The sequence below is a fragment of the Sus scrofa genome, chromosome X (genome assembly GCF_000003025.6).
Source record: "Sus scrofa isolate TJ Tabasco breed Duroc chromosome X, Sscrofa11.1, whole genome shotgun sequence".
NCBI lineage: Eukaryota > Metazoa > Chordata > Mammalia > Artiodactyla > Suidae > Sus > Sus scrofa.
The window spans coordinates 110,057,260-110,072,274 of record NC_010461.5 but is presented as its reverse complement, the minus strand read 5'-3'; the positions used below and the strand labels follow the sequence as shown (position 1 = coordinate 110,072,274).

At 39.8% G+C, this 15,015-nt stretch overlaps 1 long non-coding RNA gene across 2 annotated transcripts in view; it reads left to right on the top strand.

Annotated features, from left to right (window-relative positions):
- LOC110257831 overlaps positions 1-15,015 on the top strand; it is a 40,124-nt gene that overhangs the window by 5,886 nt on the left and 19,223 nt on the right. The window contains exons 2-3 of one of the 2 annotated variants that reach the window (XR_002340843.1): positions 12,052-12,144; positions 13,572-13,840. This is a non-coding gene — a long non-coding RNA (uncharacterized LOC110257831). Of the gene's footprint in view, positions 1-12,051; positions 12,145-13,571; positions 13,841-15,015 lie in introns of those variants that run through there. The other variant, XR_002340842.1, reaches the window with a different exon arrangement.

Below are 15,015 nucleotides of genomic sequence, written 5' to 3'. Positions count from 1 at the left end.
AAAAGTCATTTAGTGAAAAGAGAACTTGGAGTTCTGGTCATGGCTCAGCAGAATCGAATCTAACTAGCATCCATGAGGACGTAGGTTCAATCCCTGGCCTCACTCAGTGGGTTAAGAATTCGGTGTTGCCGTGAACTGTGGTGTAGGTCGTAGATGCGGCTCAGATCCCGCATTGTTCAGGCTGTGGTGTAGTCTAGCAGCTGCAGCTCCGATTAGACCCCTAGCCTGGGAACCTCCATATGCTGCGGGTGCAGCCCTGAAAAGAAAAAAAAAGACAAAAAAAGAGAAGATTTTTACAAAGTGTCTTTCAGAGTAAACTTGTGTGTATCAAACTATGGTTTCACAAAAACAAATTTATTCTGTGGACAAAATCCAAAAGTGGAATCCCCTTTTCTTTTTTGTAATAAAAAAAACTTCATATTAGAACCAAGAGATGGGTTCAGTGGTAACAAACCCGACTAGTGTCCATGAGGACATGAGCTCCATCCCTAGCCTCGTTCAGTGGGTTAAGGATCTGGTGTTGCTCTGAGCTGTGGTGTAGGTCGCAGATACAGCATGGATCAGGTGTTGCTGTGGCTGTGGCGCAGGCCGGCAGTTGCAGCTCCAATTTGACCCATTACCTGGGAATTTCCATATGCCACGGGTGCGGCTCTAAAAAGACAGGAAAAAAAAAAAAAGAATCAAGAGATGTTACAAATTATCATTTGTCTATTATCTGAGATAATTAAGTAAATATCTGATGGTATCTGTAATACTACTGGATGTATATTGGTAATACATAACAATGATTTATTTTTTTCTTTCTTATCTTTCCTCTTGTTTCATTGGAAATATTCTGCACAGGTTGTCCATTGTGTTTCCGTCTTTCTAGTTAAACTTTAAAGACTGGCCTCAGAAACTCAAAAGCTTCAAATCTGAAAAAAAAAAAAAGTGGTATGAAAAATAATGCTTCTTTTGGAAGTTTCCTTGTGGCACAGTGGGTTAAGGGTTCAGCATTGCTGCAGCTGTGGCCTAGACTACAACTGTGGCTCAGGTTTGATCTGTGGCCCTGGAATTTCCACATGCCTTGGGCAGGGAAAAAAAGAAAAAAAATAGTGCTTATCAAAATATATAGTAAAGGACTTTTCTAAAAATTTCCAATCTGTAGTGAACTACTACTTTTATAAAATACAGCAAAAATGAACTGTTATAAGAATTTTAAAAATCAGCAAGTCATAGAAAATAAAAATCCAAAATTTTTAAATATTCTATAGACGTGAAAATTACCTTGTCAAATTTCTATAAGATTTAAAATGTTTAATTTTAATTCCTGCACCTGTCTAGGCATGGACTGGTAACAAGCAATTCAAAGATTACACTTTGAGTAGCATTGAAATAAGACAAAGACCCTGTCCTCAGGGAGTTAAGAATCTTGTTAAGGTGAACACGTAAGAGTACAAAATTGTTTTATAACCTGTAATTATATTGTTTTATAATCTGTATAGAATACAAAATTATAAACTAAGTACAAAATTGTATTATAATCTATACTACCGCAGACCATATAGCAGCCCGGGGTAACATAAGAAACATGCTCATGGAGTTCCCCTTGTGGCTCAGCAGTTTAAGGACCCAGCATTGTCTCTGTGAGGATGTGGGCTTGATCCCTGGCCTTGCTCGGTGGGTTAAGGACCCAGCATTGTCACAAACTGTGGCATAGGTCACAGATTTGGCTCTGATCTGACGTTGCTGTGGCTGTAGTGTAGGCCTGCATGCAGCTGTGACTCTGATTCAACCCCTAGCTTAAAAAAAAAAAAGACATGCTCACTCTGAGATAATAGAAAATATTATCTGGCACAGGGCTCCTAAAAATCTATGTAATTTCCTAGGTGATAGGAGTGTCTTTTGTCCTAATGAGGCACCTCTGAGTGGGTTCGTGGATGGCTCCCTGGTGAAGGCTGGTCATCAGAAAGTCCAAGCGATGATTAGTAGCTTGGAATTTTCAATACCCCCCTCCCCCGGCCGCTGTTCTCCTGAGAAGGGAGAAGGGCCGGAAATGGAGTTCATGGTCAGTGATGCCTACATGATGAAGCCTCCATAAAACCAATAGTGTGGCGTTTGGAGAGCTTTCAGCTTGTGAGCATATCCATACTGGAACGGTGACGTACAGCACCTCCACGAGGACAGAAGCACCTGTGCTCGCCCTGTGTGTCTTTTCATCTGTGTCTTTTACTATATCCTTTCATAAACTGGTAAATGTAAGGAAATGTCTTCCAGAGTCCCGTGAGCCACTCTAGAAAATTAATCAAACCCAAAGAGGGGGCTGTGGGAACTTCTGATCTATAGCCAGTTGGTCAGAAGCACAGGTGACAGCCTGGCTTGCAGTTGGTGTCTGAGGTGTGTGTTGGGGGGCTGCAGAGGGGAGTTTTGTGGGACTGAGCCCTTAACCTGTGGGATCTGACATTATCTCCAGGTAGATAGTATCAGAATTGAGTTAAAGCATAGGACACCAGCTGGTAGTGCAGAGAATTGGTTGTCGGGGGAGGACCCGCAGACATCTGGTACCAGAAGTGTGAGCGTGGTAGTAGGGAGAGTAAAAGAGATACATACAGGAGTTCCCGTTGTGGCGCAGTGGAAATGAATCCGTCCGGGAACCATGAGGTTGCCAGTTCGATCCCTGGCCTCGCTCAGTGGGTTAAGGATCCAGCGTTGCCGTGAGCTGTGGTGTAGGCTGGCAGCTATAGCTCCGACTAGACCCCTAGCCTGGGAATCTCCATATGCCGCGGGTATGGCCCTAAAAAGACAAAAGATAAAAAAAAATTAAAAAATAAAAAATAAAAGAGATACATACGCAAGAGGAAGACTGAGGTTTTACCTTCTCATCTTAAGGGTAAAGGTGGCTGCAACATAGATAGGGGAGCACATGTCTATGGTTTAGACACATAAAAAATGTTAAAGTTAAAAGAAGTAAAATGTTCAAAAATATATGAAAACAGCTGTATAAATTGTAAAACATAAGTCATGGTTCTTTCAGCTGCATGACTGTAAAATTCACAGATTTCATGGAGAAAACTGCTATCATTGTATTTAAGTAATCGCAATGTAGTCAGAATGTCACACACATCATTTCTGTAGATTTGCTTCCATTGAGTCTTATGGAATCTCCAGTTCCCCTCTATTCCAAGCCCCCACCCCATTATTCCTTGGAGTCCCCAAGAATATAGTCTCATTTCATACTCACAGCTTTCAAGTGGCCTTGTCCATACTTTTGCATCATCTGGTGACCTGCTGCCCAGGCTTTTGATGTAATGAAGTTTTCTTTCCTGCCAGAGTCTGCCAGAGTTACTCCTGTACTCAACGTCTAATTTTCAGGTTTGGAAAACAGAGGCTTTGTCAGTGGACTATTAGGTGTAATGAGTCATGAGAGGTGCCAGTAACCTCTTCCATGTATTCTTCCAGTGAGAGAAACAGCATTATACAGGTACTGCTGGCTGGCTCAGAGTGATTCCACATCCTATAGCACAGCATCCTAACCTTGCAAGGTGTTAGTCTCCCAGGTGGTACTGTTTTCAGTAAGCCTTCCCAACAGTGTACAAGACCCGCTGCTTCTGTGATGACGTACACAAGACCAGTGAATCTCATGGACTTCAACCCAGTTTATCAGCAGCAGCAATGAACTCTGAACCCCTGGCGAGGTACCAGACTTTAAGGTGACTAGCCGTAGCCTTATGGCAGGTTGATTGCACTGGACCCCTTTTGTTATGGATGGGGTAGCAATTTCCCTTGCTAGAACAGAAACTGTGTCTGGACTTGCTCTCTCCGACTCTGCTAGTACCACCCCTTTGCAATGGAGACTAGGGCCTTTTAGGATGCATTCTACTTGAGACATGAAAATTCTCATTCTTGAGATTCATTCTGAAGAGTTCTTGACATTTTCTTCTTTCAAAAACTTTGGTAGTCTTGCATAGCTCATGAATCCATTCTCCAAGTAGTGTTTTTAAGTGCAACATACAAGACATGTAAGATTATTAAAGAAACCAGTATTATATAATATTATATCATTCTTTTTTCCAGTCACTTAGGATTCTGTGGACCCTAAATTAAGAGGTTAATCTTGTTACCAATTTTCTACTTTGACTTCTTCCAAATTCATAACCCTCTAATCAAACCATTAGATTCTGCCAGTGAATTGGTATAGATAAGAAGTTGGCAAACTCCAGTTTGTTACTTGCTTTTGTAAATAAAGTTTTACTGAAACACAACCACACTCTTCTATTTATGTATTATCTATGGTCATTTTTGCATTATGGGGGTAGAGATAAGCAGTCGCAACAAAGATTATATGTGGTCTACAGAGCTTAAAATACTATCTGGCCCTTTAGAGAAAAAGTTTGCCAAGCCTTAGTGTAGATCCTGGGCTAAAGGCCAGGCAGGTGTAGTGGACCAGAAGCTGTAATCCTTGAAGTTCTACCCACTGGGAGAATTTTACTTCTCCACTGTTCTTCAGGAATAGCCCTCAGTGCTGCTCTGCTGGAATAGTTCACTTCTGGCTGTTGCAGGCATATTACGCAGAGCCCACTGTAAGCAAGCCTTGAACTTCCCATGAGGTTGTAGGTATTGCAAAAATAGCTATGTAGTAGGAGTTGATAGGCTGGGACTTGTACCTACAATATCTACTCAGGCCATATTGCAAATATATAATTTCCATTGAAGATGAAATGCTTCAGGGCACATCTAAGTTTATAGCTAGGCAACTAGCTCTTAGCATTCAATTTATGATGGACAGTTTGGGTTACAGCATCACTTGAAGATCTATGTTAGAAATTCAGTCTCAACCAGAAGCTAGAAACAAGATGTGAACTGGCTTTAAAGGAGAAAATAACTTCCTTAAGTGAACATAGATTTGTGCCAGGGTCTTCTTGCTGTGATTCATTGGTATGGACTTTCCATAAGCTGTTATATGTAACATTCTAATCTGCCACAAATGTTTTTGGTACCATTGAATTTATTGGGTGATAGAAGTCAGGTGGTAGAAACGCTCCCACTGTAGCTTGGACCAGATGGAGCACATCTCTTGCTCTGGGTTTTCTCAAAGATGAAAAATTACAGCTTCGTAGGCCAGTAAATGGAAAGAAGCAACCAGTCAAATGTGAATCATGTTATCTCCAACATCCATTGAAATTCTTTAAATGGTAGGGAGTCCAGGATGCAACAACTTTCATTTACTTTGGAAGGGATATTCAGTATGTCTCAGATCCTGGGTGTACCTGCAACCCCCGCCCCCCAATTTCGCTGATGTGTAAAGAGAACCCTGTCTTTCTGGAGAACTATCACCCATTTTCTTGCATCTGAGGTAAATAATTTTTTCTCTCCGTGTTGAGCGAACATGATGTTACCAGTGGCAGCCTAGCATAGTGACGACCTATGGGTTAGTGAGATGATCAATATTCCCTGCAAAGTAGTGGCACATGGTTGAGGAATTGACAGATTCTGTGACAAGAAAGTGAAGGTGTTCTGTTGCTAATCCTGTCTCTATTTAAAATTTTGCTATTTTATATGTTATAGATTTTCACATTAATTGTAGTTTTTACAAAATATTGCATTAAATATTATTTATTTTTGTCACCATCTTAAATTTTGTGCCAAGGCAACTGCTTCATTCACCTTATCCTGGTCCCAGTTTTGATTGATATATAGAGAAAATGCTTTCATTAGATCAATAGCTACTTGTCAAGTGTTTACAAGATCATATCTGGAACAGTAGCCAGAATTGGAGTTGACATACAATAATCTAAGGTCACTTTGAGATCCACCTGACTTTTTTTATGATTTCATTTTTTTTTTTTTTGCCTTTTTAGGGCCATACCTGTGGCATATGGAAGTCCTCAGGCTAGGGGTGGAATTGGAGCTACAGCTGCTGGCCTACACCACAGCCACAGCAGTGTAGGATCCAAGAAAGGTCTGCGATCTACACCCCAACTCACAGCAATGCTGGATCCCCAACCCATTAAGCGAGGCCAGGAATCGAACCCACATTCTCGTGGATACTAGTCCGATTTGTTTCCACTGAGCCACAAGGGAACCCCTGAGATTACATTTTTAAAGTTTTGTTGAAGTATAGTTGATTTTCAATGCTGTGATCATTTCTGCTGTACAACAAAGTGATTCAGTTATGCATATACACACATCCATTCTTTTTCAGATTCTTTTCCCATATAGATTTTCACAGACTACTGAGTAGAGATCCCTGTGCTATACAGTAGGAGACCCACCTGACTTTTAAAGTGGCCAAATAGGAGTTAAATAAACATTTCTACATGGATGGTAATATTTATCTCTGCCATTCCACCAGGAAGGCAATATTGCTTTCTTGTTAGGGAGTGGATCTCCAGGAGTCTCTACTTAGCCCCTTCTTCCATGATAGCCTTTTAATTAATTAATTTATTTATTTTTGTCTTTTCCAGGGCCATACTCGCGGCATATGGAGGTTCCCAGGCTAGGGGTCGAATCAGAGCTATAGCCACCAGCCTACACCATAGCCACACCAGATCTGAGCCGTGTCTGCCACCTACACCACAGCTCATGGCAACACCGGATCCTTAACCCACTGAGCAAGGCCAGGGATCGAACCCGCAACCTCATGGTTCCTAGTTGGATTCGTTAACCCCTGCGCCACGACGGGAACTCCTTTTCTTTTTTTTGGCCTTCCATGATAGTCTTAAAAGCCCTGTCTCTGCGGCTCAAGGAGCCCAGAGGGGAATTGTCATTTACTGAAGATATGCATTTCATTGATACCCTCAGGAACTAAAGATAGTTTCACTAGTTTGGGTCTGGTGGTTTCGTTGGGCCTATGACGAGACCAACTAGGGTCAACATTGCACTTACACCTTGTCAATCCTTAGCCTTAAAGTTTGTGATGGGTGGCCATGGTGTTTTGGCTGCCCAGAAATTGGTGTGAACTCAAAAGTAGGAGCTACTCTTCTCCAAAAATTGAGGTATTTCCCTTTCCCTAGGGAAAATGGCTGCAGAGTCACTGGGGGAAAGTTAGGAGGAAAATGTATACATCCTTGTGTATTCTTTAAGGGTACCCGGCCTCCTCTTAATTTATGGGATCCTTAAGCTATAAACCAACTCAGATCTGGTAATTGGGTGAAAGGTCATGACTCTCTTTTGTAATAGATCAAACCATGTTTTCCTTCACTGAACCAGTTTTGTCAGTTGTAGAAGGACCTCAGTGGGTGGGCTGCCCATCTATATGTCCCTTGGGTACCTGCTCAGTTAGATAATGCCAAAGGACCTGTGAACTACAAGTTCTGATTACATACAGCCCTGCTACCTATTCTAGTAGCTTCTCCCATCCCCATATTATCTCCACTGACACCAACAAGCCCGTTTTGACTGCAGCATGTCATACTAGCATCCGCATCTAGAGAGAACAGCCAGTAAAGCTGTTTTAAAAGATCAGGGGCCTTGAGTATCAAAATGGTGAATCTGGAGGGAGTTCTAGAATTGGAAAATCATTTTCCAGCCATCATAGTAAAGATTGGTTTAAGCAGAAATTACCAATTTATGCTAAAACAAATTTTTTATAAGAATCACAATATTTACATTACTCTTAAAGTGTTTCTCTGCAGACTGCTTATTAGTCGTTGGAGAAAAAATAGTAAATTTAAAGTGGAAAAATCAGAAAACAACTTGATTGGGTAATCAAAATTTACATCACCCATGGAGGTCAGATAGACATCTGTGCCTCCCAATATTATACCCTATGAAGGACACAGCATCAATTATGTACTTTTCTAGCTAGGAATGCATAATATGGGTCTAAATATAAGGAAATTTTAGACAAACTCCAAATATGGAACATTCTATTAAAAGGAAGGAGGGCTGTATACTTCAAAAATCTCAATGTCGTAAAAGAAATACTGTGCGAATCTTCCAGACTAAAGAGATGTGACAGCCAAATGCAATACCTGATCCTAGACTGTATCCTGCGCTAAAGGGTAATAAAGTGCTGGAAAAGGATATTACTAGTCAACTGACAAAATTGTACTGTGGAAGTTAGATCATATATCTATATATGATTCCCATTTTAATACTCTGTTTCATGGGTAAGAAATAGACACATTCATATAAAAAAAGACAAGGATCTAATCTCACATAACCTAATCTGGAAATCCCAACAGTTTTATGCTGGCTTATAATGCATGGGGTAATTTGTGAGGTTGTTATCTATTCAGTTCCTAGAGAAATGTACAAGTTGGTCTAACAGCATTTGATAAAAAGGAGGAGAAAGTGGTGGAAGTTAAAAACTCAGATCTAGATGAATTCAAGTATGGTGAAAGAGGAACTCTGAAAACCCTCCCCTCCATAAAAGCAATGAAAACACTAACCAAAAAATGTCAAAAGTAACTTTTTCAGTATTCTAGAAAAATGCTGAACACAGATTTTACAAAAATCCAGAGAGCTTTTTTTTTTTCCAAGAAAATTGGCTTAATCTTGCTAAGAAGAGTAAGCTTTGTGTCATTAGAACATCCCCTATTCCCATGCTCCCTCTCTAGCTCTGCGGTATCCTTGAAAACCAACAGCCCACAACTCTAGTGAAAATAGCAACTAAACATCAACTGGAGGGAGCAGAATGACAAAGAATGTAGACTCTACACTTTCTGATTTCAAAGCTTACTATTAAACTACATTAATCAAGACAGTATGATACTGGCCTAAAGACCTATAGATCAATGGAGTAGGACAGAAAGTCCATAAATAAACCCTCACTTTTATGGTCAATTGATCTTCAACAAGGGTGACAGGACCACTCAGTGGAGAAAGAATAGTCTTTTCAACAAAACGTGCTGAGACAAATCTATATCTACATGCAAAAGAATGAAGTTGAACCCTTACCCCACACCATAAACCAAAAATTAATTTTAAATGGATCAAAGAGCTAACAGTATCAAACTCTTAGAAGGAAAGTAGGTAGAAATAAATATGGTCTAGATTAGGGAATCTAGACACTTTTTAGATATGACACCTAAAGCACAACAACTAAAGGAAAAAAAGATAAATTCATCAAAGTTGAAACTTTTAGGTTTCAAAGAGTACCATCAAAAAAGTGATGAGACAACCCACAGAATGGGAGAAAATATTTGCAAATCACGTATATGACATGTCTTGCATACAGAATATATAAAGAATTCTTACAACTTAACAATAAAAAGATACCCCAATTCAAAAAAGGGCAATGGATTTGAATATACTTTTCCCCAAAGATGACACATAAATAATTAATAAGCACATGAAAAGATGCTCAAAATCATTAATCATTAGGGAAATGCAAATCAAAAGACAATGGGGAGTCCCCATCATGGTGCAGCAAAACAAATCTGACTAGAAACCCTGAGGTTGCGGGTTTGATCCCTGGCCTTGCTCAGTGGGTTAAGGATCTGGAGTTGCCGTGAGCTGTGGTGTAGGTCACAGATGCGGCTCAGATTTGGTGTTGCTGTGGCTCTGGGGTAGGCCAGCAGTAATAGCTCCGATTAGACCTCTAGCCTGGGAACCTCCATGTGCCGCGGGTGTGGCCCTAAATAGGACAAAAGAAAAAAAAATTGGATACCACTTCATCCCCACTAGGATGGCTACAATAGATAAGGATATATAATATATATTAATATGCAAACAATAATAAATGTTGGTGAAATGAGAACACTTATCCATTCTAATGGTAATGTAAGATGATGCAGCCACTCTGGAATATAGAATGGCCATTCCTGAAGTGATTGAACATATAGAGTTATCACATAGTCAAAGAATTCCACTCCTAGGAATATATCCAAGAGAAATGAAAACTGATATCCACAAAAAAACTTACTTGTACTCAAATGTTCATAGCAGCATCATTTATAATAGCCCCAAAGTGAAAAGAACTTAAATGTCCACCAACCGATGAATGAATAAATAAAATGTAATATATACAGACAATAGAGTAGTATTTGGTAATAAAAATAATGGAGCATTGGTACCTGCTACAATGTCAATGTAACTTGAAAACACTATGTTTCATGAAAGGAGCCAGTCAGAAAGACCACATATTGTATGATTCCTTTCATGTGAAACATCCAGAATGGGCAAATCCATAAACGCAGAAAGTACATTGGCTGCCATTGGCTGGTGGGAAGGAGGAAAAGGGAGTGACTGCTACTGGGTGTGGGGTTTCTTTTTGGGGTGATGAAAAATTTCTGGAAGTAGGAGGTGGTGATGGTTGCATAACTTGTAAATATACCACACTGAATTGTTTTTTTTTTGTATATGAATTATATCTCAAATAAAGATATCAGACCTATAAAATTGCTTGGTACTTCTTTGTAAACAAATATAAGCAGATGTTCAGAACAGAAACAGACTCATAGACTTTGAAAAACTTACGGTTACCAAAGGGGACAGATGGGGGGCGCGGGAGGGATGGACTGGGGGTTTGGGACTGACAAATGCACACTGAGGTATATGGAATGGTCAGCCAATGGGGACCTGCTGTACAGCACAGAGAACTCTACCCAGTATTCTGTGATAACCTATGTGGGCAAAGAATCTGAGAGAGAATGGATATGTGTATAACTGGATCACTCTGTTGTACAGCAGAGATTATCACAGCCTTGTAAATTAGCTCTACTTCAATAAACCTTTAAAAAAAGAAAAAATGTATAAGCAGATGTTATATGATCTAGGTTTCCACTTAGCAAGTTTAGGGGGGAGATGTAAACCCACCTTACTTCTTTGGATTCCCAGTATGAGGCAGAGAGGCTGTGTCCTGTTGTGCCTTAAGAGTATACTCTTTTCTACACATGAAATTCGAATGGGATAGTGGATGATATTTTTTGAGAACATGGTTAAATATTGTTAACAAATTTTCCGCTCCTCTTACCATGTAAGAAAACTGTGTAATGCTCTTCAAAACAATTTTGTGTTTAAGATGTGTTTAAAAGTAGCAAATTTATTTATTTATTTATTTTTGTCTTTTTAGAGCCAGATCCACAGCATATGGAGGTTCCCAGGCTACGGGTCAAATCATATGGAGGTTCCCAGGCCAGCCTACGCCAGAGCCACAGCAATGGGGGATCCTAGCCTCATCTGTGACCTGCACCACAGCTCACAGCAACGTTGGATCCTTAGCCCACTGAGCAAGGCCAGGGATCGAACTCTCGTCCTCGTGGATACTAGTCAGATTCGTTTCTGCTGAGCCATGACGGGAACTCCAAAAATAGCAAATTTAAAAAATGGAAAGCAGGAGTCCCTGTTGTGGCTCAGCAGTAACAAACTTGACTGGGGTCCATGAAGATGTGGGTTCAATTCCTGGCCTTGCTCAGTGGGTTAAGGATCTGATGTTGCCCTGAGCTGTGGTGTAGGTCACAGTTGCAGCTTAGATCCTGCATTGCTGTGGCTGTGGCTTCAGCCGGCAGCAACAACTCCGATTAGACCCCTAGCCTGGGAACCTCCACATGCCGCAGGTGCACCCCTAAAAAGCAACAACAAAAAAATCTTTTTTAATGGAAAGCCTCTTTACACAGCTGTGATTTCTTAAAAACTGTCAGTGCTCACATATTTCAGAATTTTCTTTGCATGTTAAGGGTTGATTCATATGACAGAAAATGGAAACCGAAGAGTGAATAGTGTAGAAAGGAAAGAGAACAGGAGCTTCTAATATAGAGTCATGGTTACCCAGGTAACCATATTCTGATTTTACAAAAGCCGTTAACAGGATCTTAGGCTTTTGGGGTGAGAGAAGGGCAGCATGATACATTATCCATCTTTCTTTGTTCAAGTTTTGATTAGTGTGGACCAAGAAGTGGGTGGAAGCAGATTGAAGTTATGGAGTAATACACACATCCCTGTGGTGAAAAGTGCACTTGCACTTTTAAGCATTAGGATATGGTGGGTGGTAATGAAAGGATTCAGGAAGACCACGCCCTTGGGAGCATCTATATGATGAGTCATCACAGAGAAAGCAGGAAATCTAAGCCAAGCACTTTAATCAGATCATCTTGCTCTTGCCTATTGTTTAAATTAACCCCACTACAGAGGCTCAGCAGGAAGACTTTGAGAACACCCCCATCTAAGAAAACCACAGTGAGGAAAGGCCAACAAAGTGCTGAGAAACAGAGAAGACTGTTGGTAAGAAAACCCAAATATTTTCTTCTTACATGAAACCAAGATATTTCTGAACCTAGAACACTGTGGCAAGTTTTGATTCTTCACCTTAAAAAGGACTGGGTGGAGCTACGGACCATCCAGAGAAAAACATTTTTAAATTTGCATCTTCTTTTATTTTATTTGTAAGCGTTTTTAAAAAATCCAAGTATAGTTGGTTTGGCATTTTTAAAAATCAAGAAAATAGAGGAAATTGCTATGTGAGGCCCGGCTAGATGAATTACATCATATATTTTTCAGGCTAGAAAATGCAAGCCAAGAAGTGATATTATTATATAGTGTGAAGTCAGTATGGTGTTCATAGATTTGTTTGTCATCGTCAGGTACTAGAAATTTTCATTCCTTACCTCTCCAGCCATGTTGCAGCATGTACTGATGTTTCCAAACTTGAGAGCTCAGTCCCATCTAACATGTGAGCTACTCTGAAAGCAGACAGGATATTTAGGAGCTCCCAATAACCGGTGGAGTTTGGCTTCCCTAAATTGGGTGTATTAGTCAGAATCCTCCAGAGAAACAGAACCGGTAGTATCTATATCTATATCCATATCCATGTATATGTATCTCTCTCTATATGTATATAATACATATGGATTTGTTAGTCTCCATAATCATGGGAACCAATTCTTTATAATAAATCTGTGTATATAATTTATTAATATAAATAATACATAATATGAGGGCTACAAATAAAGATATATAATGTATATAATACATAAGATGTATTTTATATGTATGTATATAAAGAGATTTATTATAGAGAATTGGTTCATATGATTATGGAGGCTGACAAGCCCCAAGATCTTCAGGGTGAGTTGGTAAGCTGGAGACTCGGGAGAGCTGATGGTGTAGTTCCAGTCCAAAGGCCAACAGGCTTGAGATCCAGGAAGAGCTAATGTTTTCTTTCAAGGCCAAAGGCGGAAAAAAGACTGTTTTTCAGCTCAGAGACTAGTTCTCTTACTTGGGAGAGGGTCAACCTTTTAATTCTATTCAGGCCTTCAACTGTTTGGATAAGGCCCACTCACATTATGGAGAGCAATCTGCTTTACTTGATCTACTGATTTAAATATTGATCTCATCCAAAAGCACCTTCATGGAAACATCCAGACTAATGTTTGATCAAATATCTTGCCACCCCATGGCTCAGTTAAGTCGATACATAAAATTAACCAACACCCTAAACAATTCATTCCCTCAATTCCTCACATTTTTCCTCTTTCCTATAAAATTGTAGCTAATCTGCACATCTTGAATTCTGCTTTGGCTTGCTGGACTTCCCTTCTACTCACCAGCTCCTTCCTCCATTCTCTATATTCTGAGTTTCTGATTGGAGTTCTACTCTAAGCTGGATGGATTACTGCAAACCACATGGCTAACTCTTGCTTCATTCACAGGTTTGTTCATTCCAGTTTGGAGACTCCTGCTGCTATACCTCACTCTCCAGACTGACTCCCTTAGATGCCGGTGCTAGTATAAATCAAGACCCAGACTATCTTGACCTTTTGGCCAGTGGCTTTAATTGTTAACTATCACCTGTAGGAGAGAATACAGCAGCTGATTTAGTTTCCCTAACCTGTGTCCCACTGTTCACAACCTCATCTCTTTCCCCGTGGTCTTTTTTGCTGAGTTACTATTTTACATATACTTAGATTATAAACACAACAAGGCTGTGTCCCTTACCTTTCACCTTACTTTTGGTCCAAATTTGTAATTTTGAAAAAATTAGACTTAATAGAAAAGGAGATAAAGTGGACTACATCAAAATTAAAAAGTTTTGTACTACAAGCAATATTGTTAAGAAAACTACAAGACAACTTACAGAATGGGAAAATATTTGCAAAACTTATGTCTGATAAGGTCATAGTACCCAGAATATATAGATTAAAAATTACAATTCAACAATAAAAAGAAAAATGACCCAGTTAAAAAGTAAGCAAAGGATGTGAATAGAAATTTCCTCAAAGAAGACATTCAGATGACCATTAAGCACATGAAAACATGCTCAACATCATTAGTCACTAGAGAAATGCAAGTGAAAACCACAACGAGATACCACTTCAACCCATTCGTATGACTATAATTTAAAAAGACAATAACAAATGTTGGTAAAGAGATGAAGAAATTGGAATCTTAATACATTGATGGTTGGAATAGAAAAGGTTTAGCTTCAGTAGAAAACAGTTTGGTAGATTCTGGAGAAATTAAACAGTAACCATATGACCCAGCAATGTCCCTACTAAAGATATTGAAAATACCAAAATGAATTGAAAACATTTGTCCACACAAATACTTGTATACAAATGTTCACAGCAACATTATTCCTAAAAGCTAAAAAGTGGAAACAACTCGAATACCCATGTATAAACAAAATGTTGTATATTCATACAATGGAATATTATTCAGCCATAAAAAGGAGGGGAAACTTGGAGGAACCTTGAGAATATTATGCTAAGTAAAAGAAATCAGACACAAGAGGACAAATATCATATGATTCCACTTATGTGAAATGTCTAGAGTAAGCAAATCTACAGAAACAGAAAATAGAACAGGAGTTCCTGTCGTGGCGCAGTGGTTAACGAATCCGACTAGGAACCATGAGGTTGCGGGTTCGATCCCTGGCCTCGCTCAGTGGGTTGGGGATCCAGTGTTGCCATGAGCTGTGGTGTAGGTTGCAGATGCGGCTTGGATCCTGCGTTGCTGTGGCTCTGGCGTAGGCCAGGGGCTACAGCTCCGATTCGACCCCTAGCCTGGGAACCTCCATATGCCACGGGAGCGGCCCAAAGAAATAGCAAAAAAAAAAAAAAAAGAGAGAAAAAAAAAAAAAGAAAGTAGAACAGT